The following is an 11,961-nucleotide window of genomic DNA, read 5'->3' as shown; positions in this document are numbered from 1 at the left end:
GAGAGCTCGAAGTCTTCGTTAACATAAATAAATTAACCCTTTCAGCTTTAAGTTACTTATCCCTTATCCTCCATGGATTTTTATTCATTTTAACTTTTTAGCTTAGTCAGTTCACAATTGTCCATTCATGTTGCAGTAAGTTCGAAGCCATTATTTTATCTTAGTTTCGCTACCATCCAACGCATCGTTGCATTAAAAACTTATGAATAGATTAAATATCCATGACCCACTTGTCGAATCCCCAGATTATTGAGTCCTTACTTGATACATCTCCAATTACATTATGCTGACTTCACACCACTACCATCTGGTAGTTTTTACATTCGTTTTGTTAGTATAAGCCATTGTAAGTATTTATTCTTTCCTCTACTAAGTTTATTTTCATCCATTGATTGTGTTGCTTTAACTTTTCAATTAATAAATTAGCGATCCGACTTTACTTTTAGTTATGTCCAATGCTTATTGCTTAATTGAAAAACTTGATTTACTATCACCGTTGAAAGAAAAGTCCTTAGTTCCATGGAAAAAAATCAATTTCGAAGGACTAACCCTTTCATTGTAAAATTGTTTGATTTAATTGTTGAACAGTCATGCCAATCTTTATAGATCTAGTTGTAATTCGGCTATTTCGGTGCCCTAAATTACAAGCGTTCAATCCATCCAAGTCGAAGATAACTTAAGTATGGTCTACACTAAATCCAATACCACATGTTTGGTGGAATTCAGACCGTTCATAACACGTATGGCCATGTCTCTAGATTAAACAACAACACAAATAGTCCATAAAAGAGCGTACTACTTACACAATGCAGCATGTTCCCATTAAATATACGTCATGCGGCCCACAATTTACATGGTCCCATTAATCATACATCAGCACCACTTGAGTAGAATCGGTTACCATCAATTTTCAAATGGGCCAAAACTAACACATGAATCTGGCTTAGTAACTAGAAATTGAGGTTGAGATGACGAATAGCTCAAAACTCTCATTGATCAACATCACTATCTAATGGGTCTTAGTAGAGATCCCCAAGTCCATTGGTGTCACGCTCCAAACTCAGAAATCGGGTTCACAAAATTTCTGATCGACGAATCCAGCACCAACAGCCTCCGGAGTACCCCATTCTCTGCTCCCGACACCCATATGCCAAATTCTGATCCTAAGATCCTACAAGAAGGATTTTTCAACGTACATTTATCTCATAAGAAGCATAACCACAAGTTTACCCAAATTACAAATGTAACATCATCATCACATATCCACTAATATCAAAACTTTAGAGTACAATGCATAAAAGGAAATATAATAACAATATCGGAAGCTCCAAAAGACACCTGCACACTCCAAGCTCCACGCTGCTGTGACCTAACGCCACCTGCATGCATCTATCGTGCATAAGCTTATAGAAAGCTTAGAGGGTGGTGTAAGTATGTGCGTAAGATAAGTGTCAAGTATGCAATACAATGCCATAAATCGTACAACATCGGAAATACTGACAAGATCATGAATCATACGATATCAGAGTATGCAATGTAGATCGGCTCTACAAATGCGGAATCATAGAGAGCCAAATATTAGATGCCGAGAATGCAATAGAATATGTAAATCCTGATGAGCCACGAATACCATCAACCTCATCTAAGCTATATAAATGTAGAAATATAGCAACCCGAAAATTTTAAATGTCGCGGATGGAATACAATATGTGGTGCGTATGAAATGACTAAGTTAGAGTGAAGTCGGAATGATAGTACGTAGTATCACAGGCTATAAGGTCCATCACAAGGGACTTCTATCCAAACTAGTCCCATACCTAAATTTGGATAGCCAGACTCAATGTGGTAAACCCTTGACCTTAGGTTAGTCACGTGCCCCAACCGAAATCCTTATCATTGCAAAGGTACACAACAATTAGTTACACACCACAAGCCCGAGTGGATAGTGAATGAATGAATGAGTATGCAACTCTGCTCAATAAGTCCACATATCAGTACTGTACATCTCTGGGATCATCACAGGGGTCTAGTACACTCCAAACCAGATTGCCACCCCATTGCTCGCAACTAGGTGAGTGAAAGATACCTCAGTATATGCCTGGTCAGTAGTCAGCCAATACCTACCTGGCACGTTGATAGCAGACCAATTTATGAGCTAGTAAAACTCAGCTTACTTTTGCCTACTACGAATCGGGCGGATAAGGCCACACCCCCTTCCAACCGACCACGACACAGTGGAAGATGCGGCCTACTGGTATTTGGCACTCTGGCGCTCATATAATCCACTCGATCTAAATGTTGGAGTGTCCTCTAGTACTTAGAGGGTTTAGAAAATTTCACCTAGTGATATTTATGGCACCCCATGTAGAAACAGATTTTCAGTGTCCCATCTGGCCATCCACGACATGCCCGTGGAGGCAACGACCCTGATGTCGCTAGAGCATACAGTAATCATAACACACAATACAAGATGCATGAGTCATACAATTCAGTCATGCATCAATCATGCGCATATTGTGCACTCATGTGAGACAATCTCCACCTAACAGGGAGTCTCATAACAACCTACCCAATGACATATGCAATGGTCATCCACAACTCATAATAAACATGCAGATGATGTGTATGAGCATGTACATGATGCTATGTTATCACATAATCATAATCGGTATCGATAACCGGCACTGATAATCGACCTCGATAATTGGCCTCAACAATCGGCCTCGAAAATCAGAATCAGCCTAGACAATCGGAATCGGTCTCGACAACCAGCCTCAATAATCGACTTCAACAATCGGAACGGCTTTGACAATTGGAATCAGCATCGACAATCGGTCTCAATAATCGGCCTCATGTAAGGGCTACATATACATCACTATGGGCCGCATCATGTGGGCTGAAAATACATCACATTGGGCCTCGTCGTATGTGCTGGAAATACATCATGATAGGCCACGTCATATGGGCTGAAAATATATCACAATGGGCATCATATCTGCGCCTCAAATACATCATAATGGGCCTCACACACAACACATTGAGGTGGGCCCAGCACATATCAAATGGGCCCCGATAGATGGGCAGTGTACCTGCTATACACACATCAAGGTGGGCCGCATAAGTGGACGGCATAGATGAAACACGTACAACATGGTGGGCCCTGCGATTACATAACAGATGGGCCCACCGTCCACCAAGCTGGATTGTGCAAAATTATACAACACATACATAACAGTGGCCCCACGTCTCTTATGGCCAGACGGAGTAGATACAACATGTACATCACGTCGGGCCCACGTCCTATGGATGGTGTAGATAAAACATGTACATCATAATGGGCCCATATGTACATCACATTAGGCCATATTTCATGAGCCCCAAACACATCAAGTGGGCCACATCAATGGGCCTCATATACATCAAGTGGGCCACTTCAATGGGCCTAATATACATCAAGTGGGCCGCATTAATGGGCCTCATATACATCAAATGGGCCACTTCAATAGGCCACACCAATGGGTCTAGTATACATCAAGTGGGCCGCATCAATGGACCTCATATACATCAAGTGGGCCGCATCAATGGGCCGAAATTACATCACAATGGGCCACTTAACACGGCCCTAATATACATCACAATGGGCCGCTCACACGGACCTAATATACATCACAATGGGCCGCTCTCATGGGCCTAATATACATCACAATGGGCCACTCTCATGGGCTTAATATACATCACAATGGGCTGCTCCTAGGGGCCTCAAATACATCACAATAGGCCCCTCATACAGGCCGCATGTGCATCACAATGGGCCCCACATACGAGCTGCATGTACATCACAATGGGCCCCATACACGGGCCGCATATGCATCACAATGGGCTCCATACACGGGCCATAAATACATCCCAATGGGCCCTATACATGGGCCTCTGTTCACACCCCAAGTGCAGGGTTGTGATGTAGTAATAAACTCGGTAAGACCGAGGTCGAATCCACAGGGACTGATACCTGTACGTTATCTGAAACCAAGAAGAACTAGAACTAGTCGAAGATGCGATCGAAAACAAATAGAATTTAGGAAATAATTGCGGAATGATTATCTAAAACTTAAGTAACTCAGAGGAAGGAAACTAGGGATTCAGAGGATCCACTTGTAGAGATCAGGGAGATCTTATGCTCGCATCAAGGGTTATGGAAGTCAAACTGAACTTACTTGATTTGGTTTTCAAGAGGTGAAAGGTGTATGAATTAGAATGGATTCCATCATCTAACCATGCCCAGGAGACAAAGCAAATAATAGGATTAAACTAATTACCAACCAATCAAAAGTACATGAAAGTTAGGAAGGGTGCGATCATCCAACCATGCCCAGGAGACGATAGTGAACAACAGGGCTTCCTGACTTCATAAAAAGGGGAAAGAAATATTCAGAGCCATTGCAAACCCATTGTAATTTCAGTCACAATGGACCATTTACGACGAAGAAAAAAATATTCCTTATAGTCATCACTAAATCAAGTTCAGTTTATGAAATTTAAAGGCACAAAGTAGAATCTCCCATCACGCCACAAGCTTCACCCCTTAGCCCTAGCTAAGGGGTTTAGCCACACATGAATGGGCTAAAATAAATACTTATCAAACGAGAAAGGGAAAGAAAAGAACAAGAAGGAAGAAGAATAAAAACCAGCCACACGTCTAGCCTCCAAAAGAACTCTCCCCTCGTGGTTCTCCCTGTCCACGTTCAAGCCTTCCAAAACCGAGTCCAGCTCACGAGTCCACTGTCCAGCCTCTGCTCACGCTGCCAGCTTCTTAACCAAACAAAAAGACTCCAGCCACCCAGCTCCACGTTCGGCTGAATTCGAGCACCCTTCAAGAACACAAAACCCCAAACTCTTCCTCCTTTTTTTTCTGACGTGCAGCAGCCACTGACCTCTTATAGGCTGAGGTTGGCGTGCGAAAAACCCCACCTTCCGCAGCGTCTTCCCCCCTGGTGTATCTGGCTGGAGAAGAGTCAGTCTAGAAGACCGACTCTCTGTTACGCAGCAAAGCGAAAGATGTCCGTTTGGAACGAAATTTTCTGCAACAAAACTTGATCCAAGACGTTCAGTCGTCTTGGTTCTAATCAGACCCACCATGGACAGAATTTGGACGGTTCAGATAGGGAATCCGATCTTCCTCTTGATCACGGAACGGCCCGAAAATTCCGGTTGCGCGCAACAGAGCTCGGTGCTTCTTGCGCTGGGACGTTGGTGGAGGCCCTGATCGAAATCAGTTGAGAAATCCCCACCGTCCATTGAATTCCTTGTGAAAAATCAGTCGGGGAGGAGTAGTTTTCGTAGGTTCTTGTGTGGCCCATTGTACTCACTCAATTCACCGTTCATCTTATGTTGTGCATCGATCTTCGTGTTTGCATCTGCATGGGGCCAAAAGGTCACCTAGGTTTTGGCCAGTGGACCCGTGGGATTCCAATGGACGGTCCAGATCGGACCGTCGCATCATGATGGTGGCCCACAAGACACTTCCGCAGGCTCTGTTTTGCGTTCGCAGGTGAGAGAACCTGTTTTGAAGAAGGGATCGGTCAGCGAGCGCGCTGACCGATTTCATGGGTCCGGTGCGCGTCACACATCCATGTAATGTGTACACATGCAACCTAAGGTGGGGCCCATCATGATGTTCATGCCAAATCCGCTCCATCCATCCGTTTCTCTATCTCATTTAAGGGGTTGAAACCAAAAATGATGTTTCCAAAAGACATAGTCATGATACCATTCCTGCAATTGATTTAGTGATGATACCAAAAGACATAGTCATGATACCATTCCTGCAATTGATAATTGCATTTGACGTGGCGAGGAATGGGCGACCAAGAATGACGGGAATCTGAGTGCTCATGTTATTGATGGGTTCGGTGTCCAGGATGATAAAGTCTACAGGGTAGTAAAATCTATCGACCTGGACTAACACATCCTCAATTATCCCTCTTGGTACACGAACAGAGCGATCAGCAAGTTGTAGTGTGGTTAGGGTGGGTTTTAATTCACCCAAACCTAACTGTTTGTATACCGAGTAGGGAATCAAATTGACGCTCGCTCCTAAGTCAAGAAGTGCGTGATCAATTCGATGGTTCCCGATTACACATGATATGGTTGGGCTACCGGGATCCTTGAATTTCTGTGGCACGTCTTGCTTCAGGATGGCACACTTTCTCAGTCAAGAAGATTTTCTTTTGAATAATTTTCCGTCGCTTGGTCGTGCATAAGTCTTTTAGGAATTTGGCATATGAAGGTATCTGTTTAACGACATCAAGCAGAGGAATGTTGACTTTCACCTGTTTCAACACCTCTAGGATATCCTGAGAGTTAGAGAGAGGTTTTGGTGAAACCAACCGTTGGGGGAATGGAGCAACTGGCTTCTCTAGAAGTTCCGGTTCTACTTTTTGTGGGGCATCACTGGATCCATCATTGTTGTCCTCTTCTGGTTCTTGAGGCTTTTCGGGCCTAACCGGAAGAGTTTTATCAATGATCTTCCCACTCCTAAGAGTGGTGATGGATTTAGCATGCCCCATCTGATTTGAAGAGCTGGGATCATTATTCTCGTACTGCGGTTTAGGATTGGGGATAGGTTGTGCAGGAAGCATCCCCTTTTCTATAACCGTCATACGAGAATCTATCTTTTGCATAAAATCTGTAATTCCCCGCATTGCCTGAGCTAGCTCTTGTATGGGATTTTGAACCGGTTCCTCTTAAGGTTTCACTTGATTTGGATTTTGATTGAAGAAACCTGGAGGAGTCGCCGTTTGTCCATTTCTCCAACTGAAGTTTGGATGATTTTTCCAGCCAGGATTGTATGTGTTAGAGTTAGGTCCAATAAAAGGTCTTTGATAATTATTTACGGCATTGGCTTGTTCATTCAACACTCCTCGAAAGGCAGGTATTGTAGGACAGTTTTCAGTTGTGTGAATGTTGCAATCACAGATGCCGCAAACAATTTCATTGACCTTATCCTTCTTTCCTTCCATGGCCTCGACTTTCCTTATGAGCGTAGTCACTTTACACTTGAGATCATCCTCTTCTTTTAAGAGATATAATCCACCTTTCTCCTTTAATTGAGTCGGCCTAGACGTGGTGTTCGACTTTGGGTAATAGTCCCAAGATTGTGTTTTTTCAGCCAAACTGTCGAGGTAGTCCCATACCTCGTCGACATCTTTATTAATGAACTCTCCATTACACATTGTCTCGACCATTTGGCGCATGGAAGATGTCAGTCCATCATAGAAAAAATTTGTAATGCGCCACGTTTCAAACCCGTGTTGTGGGCATGAACTGACCAAATCTTTGAACCTTTCCCAACATTGAAAGAATGTTTCATCTTCCTTTTGGGCAAAGTTCATGATTGCTTTTCTGAGGGTAATCGTTTTATGATGTGGGAAGAATTTTTTTATGAATTTCCTCTGCATGTCGTTCCATGTGCCAATGGATCTAGGACGCAGTGAATGTAACCACGTCTTAGCTTTCTCTTTTAAGGAAAAAGGAAAGAGTTTCAGCCTAATTGTATCTTCAGATACATTAGGAAAACATAATGTAGCTATTATCTCATCGAACTCTTTCAAATGTAAATATGGACTTTCAGATTCAAGTCCATGGAATTTGGGAAGGAGTTGGATAACTCCTGGCTTGATGTCCATTTGTCCTGTGTTTTCAGGAAAAATCATGCATGAGGGCGTACTCACTCCCGCCGGTTGTAGAAAATCTCGTAAAGTACGAGGCGGGGGTGCCTGTTGCACCTCATTTTCATCTTGGGTATCCTCCACCCTTGGTGGAAGTGGAGGAGGTTGGTCTTCAGCCATAACCTCAGTTAACTCAGGGGATTTTGAGCGGTGTCTAGTCCTGCGATGGATAGTCAACCCCTCCACCAATCCTCCTTCAGTCAAGAGACGTCGAGTGTTGTCACGGGCCCACTTGGGCATGAAACACTCACAACCCTCAACTAATTCAAAGTCTAATCCTAAGAAAGGAAATGAAAATCTAAAAAGAAAGGGAGAGTTGGAAAGAAATTACCAAATTGGAGTCCTAAGTTAAAGACCTGCAAAATAAAAATAAAATAAGTTAGATTCTAAAAGAAAGTGGAAACTTCTAAAATAAACTAGGAAAGTCTTATACTAGAAAGTAAATTACTAAAAGAGAGTTGAAAAATAGAAAGTAGGGAAGGAGTGTACCGAATTAGAGATTTCTATCTTAAAGGCCTACAAAATAAGAAGGTTAGTTCCTAAACAAATATTCTAAAAATAAATTAGGAAACAAAATTAGTTTTGAACTCAAAAAAAAATAAATAAATAAATAAATAAAAACTAAGGTTAATAAAATCCTAATCTTAAACTAATCCTAAAACCAATTAATTTCAGAAAATCGTAGCCGTCAGTCCCCGGCAACGGCGCCAAAAACTTGTTCACACCCCAAGTGCAGGGTTGTGATGTAGTAACGATAAGACCGAGGTCGAATCCACAGGGACTGATACCTGTACGTTATCTGAAACCAAGAAGAACTAGAACTAGTCGAAGATGCGATCGAAAACAAATAGAATTTAGGAAATAATTGCGGAATGATTATCTAAAACGTAAGTAACTCAGAGGAAGGAAACTAGGGATTCAGAGGATCCACTTGTAGAGATCAAGGAGATCTTATGCTCGCATCAAGGGTTATGGAAGTCAAACTGAACTTACTTGATTTGGTTTTCAAGAGGTGAAAGGTGTATGAATTAGAATGGATTCCATCATCTAACCATGCCCAGGAGACAAAGCAAATAATAGGATTAAACTAATTACCAACCAATCAAAAGTACATGAAAGTTAGGAAGGGTGCGATCATCCAACCATGCCTAGGAGACGATAGTGAACAACAGGGCTTCCTGACTTCATAAAAAGGGGAAAGAAATATTCAGAGCCATTGCAAACCCATTGTAATTTCAGTCACAATGGACCATTTACGACGAAGAAAAAAATATTCCTTATAGTCATCACTAAATCAAGTTCAGTTTATGAAATTTAAAGGCACAAAGTAGAATCTCCCATCACGCCACAAGCTTCACCCCTTAGCCCTAGCTAAGGGGTTTAGCCACACATGAATGGGCTAAAATAAATACTTATCAAACGAGAAAGGGAAAGAAAAGAACAAGAAGGAAGAAGAATAAAAACCAGCCACACGTCTAGCCTCCAAAAGAACTCTCCCCTCGTGGTTCTCCCTGTCCACGTTCAAGCCTTCCAAAACCGAGTCCAGCTCACGAGTCCACTGTCCGGCCTCTGCTCACACTGCCAGCTTCTCAGCCAAACAAAAAGACTCCAGCCACCCAGCTCCACGTTCGGCCGAATTCGAGCACCCTTCAAGAACACAAAACCCCAAACTCTTCCTCCTTTTTTTTTTCTGACGTGCAGCAGCCACTGACCTCTTATAGGCTGAGGTTGGCGTGCGAAAAACCCCACCTTCCGCAGCGTCTTCCCCCCTGGTGTATCTGGCTGGAGAAGAGTCAGTCTAGAAGACCGACTCTCTGTTACGCAGCAAAGCGAAAGACGTCCGTTTGGAACGAAATTTTCTGCAACAAAACTTGATCCAAGACGTTCAGTCGTCTTGGTTCTAATCAGACCCACCATGGACAGAATTTGGACGGTTCAGATAGGGAATCCGATCTTCCTCTTGATCACGGAACGGCCCGAAAATTCCGGTTGCGCGCAACAGAGCTCGGTGCTTCTTACGCTGGGACGTTGGTGGAGGCCCTGATCGAAATCAGTTGAGAAATCCCCACCGTCCATTGAATTCCTTGTGAAAAATCAGTCGGGGAGGAGTAGTTTTCGTAGGTTCTTGTGTGGCCCATTGTACTCACTCAATTCACCGTTCATCTTATGTTGTGCATCGATCTTCGTGTTTGCATCTGCATGGGGCCAAAAGGTCACCTAGGTTTTGGCCAGTGGACCGTGGGATTCCAATGGACGGTCCAGATCGGACCGTCGCATCATGATGGTGGCCCACAAGACACTTCCGCAGGCTCTGTTTTGCGTTCGCAGGTGAGAGAACCTGTTTTGAAGAAGGGATCGGTCAGCGAGCGCGCTGACCGATTTCATGGGTCCGGTGCGCGTCACACATCCATGTAATGTGTACACATGCAACCTAAGGTGGGGCCCATCATGATGTTCATGCCAAATCCGCTCCATCCATCCGTTTCTCTATCTCATTTAAGGGGTTGAAACCAAAAATGAAGTATATCCAGCTATCGGGCGGGCCCCAGATTGATAATTTGTGGGCTGATCTGTCCGTTGGGCCACTTCCACAATGATACAAGAGCTGAAATTTCACGTGTACGGTTCATTTATGGTCTTCAGGCCACGTATGGAGTTTTGAACTGATCAGATGGTGGGAACCCTATGATCTTGCATTCTGGACACTTTTTAGGTCACTTGAGCTTCAATTTCTCGGTTTTCTTGGACCCCTAGTGTATAATTCCGTCGCTCTTGGTCTTCTAGAGTCCGTTCCTTGCCTTGGTGCTTCTGGAGCGTCAAATCCATGCATTTACCACCTTTTTCAGTCCAGGCTCTTAAACACACCCTGTATTACAAATGCGATTAAATCAGCCATTAAACGGTATTATGTTTGTAAATCCATGCACTAAATGGGTCTGATATGCAATATTTGACCCTCAACAACCTCTCATACATCAAGTGGGCCGTATCAATGAGCCGCACTAATGGGCCTCATATACATCAAGTGGGCCGTATCAATGGGCCACACTAATGGGCCTCATATACATCAAGTGGGCCGCATCAATGAGCCGGACCATCTACACCATTTATGTATTTTAAAGATCATTATAGAGCATTTCCAAACAAATGAATCATAACGAAAGATCATCTGGACCATACCACAAATAACAGTGGAGATGATGATTTCCACTATTTAAAATTCCCAGAGCCAACCATAATTGTTTATTTTCCATTCGATCTGTTCATAAGGTCACAAAGACCTGAACTAAGAGGGAGAACAAATTTCACATTGATCCAGAACTTCTACACTCCTAAAAGGGTTTCAATGTTAGGCGTTCAATGCTCCACTGTTTCCACAGTGTGGTCCACCTGATATATCTACCTTATGTTTAGTCTCAAGCCTTAGGATGAGCTTGTCAATTGGATGGACAGTGATGATACAAAACAGGTGGACGGCATGGGTGAGTCCCATGTAGAGTTGGGCATCGGATCGAGTCAGATTGGATTGGGTCCAACTCGACTCGATTCGGATTCTACATAGCTTGATCCGAACTCGACTCGATCCGGGACCGAGTCCGGGTCATCTGACTCGATTCGAACCGATGCACTTCTAGTATGACCCAAATCGAGTCCGACCTGGTCAAAAAAACCAAATCGGATCAGGTTGGGTACCATTCGGATTGAAAGAGCAAAGTGGTCGGTGGTGGAGGTATGTGTTATATCTAAACCGTCCATCCATTTAGAGAGCTTGTCTTAAGGCTTGAGTTGAAAAATAAGACAAATCTAAAGATCATTTAGACCGCACTGCAAAAAAACAGTGGAGGATTGATCGTTTACCATTGAAACCCTTTTCAGATCACAGAAGTTTCGGATCAATATGAAATTTGTTTTTCCACTTCATCTATGTATTTTTTAAATATTAACGGATTAGATGGAAAATAAATTTATGGTGGAGCCCATGTAACTTTGATCTCATTTGAGTCGTTCGTACAACTCGGAGTTCGAGGTGCGTACGTGCTCGTCTTCACATGACACGTGCTACAACAAGCTGTCACCCTTATGTAGCTTGCGTGTGTCCGTGGGAAACAGATTGGCTAGTCTACTCTCCCTAACACAAGCCAATGGCTCGTGGTCGGTGCTATGTGGTCCCCACCATGATGTATGTGTTTAATCCATGCCGTCCATCTATTTTTAAAGATCATTTTATGATACG

At 43.2% G+C, this 11,961-nt stretch overlaps 1 non-coding gene across 1 annotated transcript; it reads left to right on the top strand.

Annotated features, from left to right (window-relative positions):
- The first annotated feature begins 7,302 nt into the window (after positions 1-7,302).
- Positions 7,303-7,409, top strand: LOC131226411 (small nucleolar RNA R71). The gene has a single exon (XR_009161798.1). It is a non-coding gene; the product is annotated as a small nucleolar RNA R71 (small nucleolar RNA).
- Positions 7,410-11,961: the final 4,552 nt, after the last annotated feature.

This window comes from Magnolia sinica, chromosome 14 (genome assembly GCF_029962835.1).
Source record: "Magnolia sinica isolate HGM2019 chromosome 14, MsV1, whole genome shotgun sequence".
Classification (NCBI taxonomy): Eukaryota; Viridiplantae; Streptophyta; class Magnoliopsida; order Magnoliales; family Magnoliaceae; genus Magnolia; species Magnolia sinica.
The sequence above is the reverse complement of the archived record's forward strand: the minus strand, read 5'-3'. Positions and strand labels throughout refer to the sequence as shown.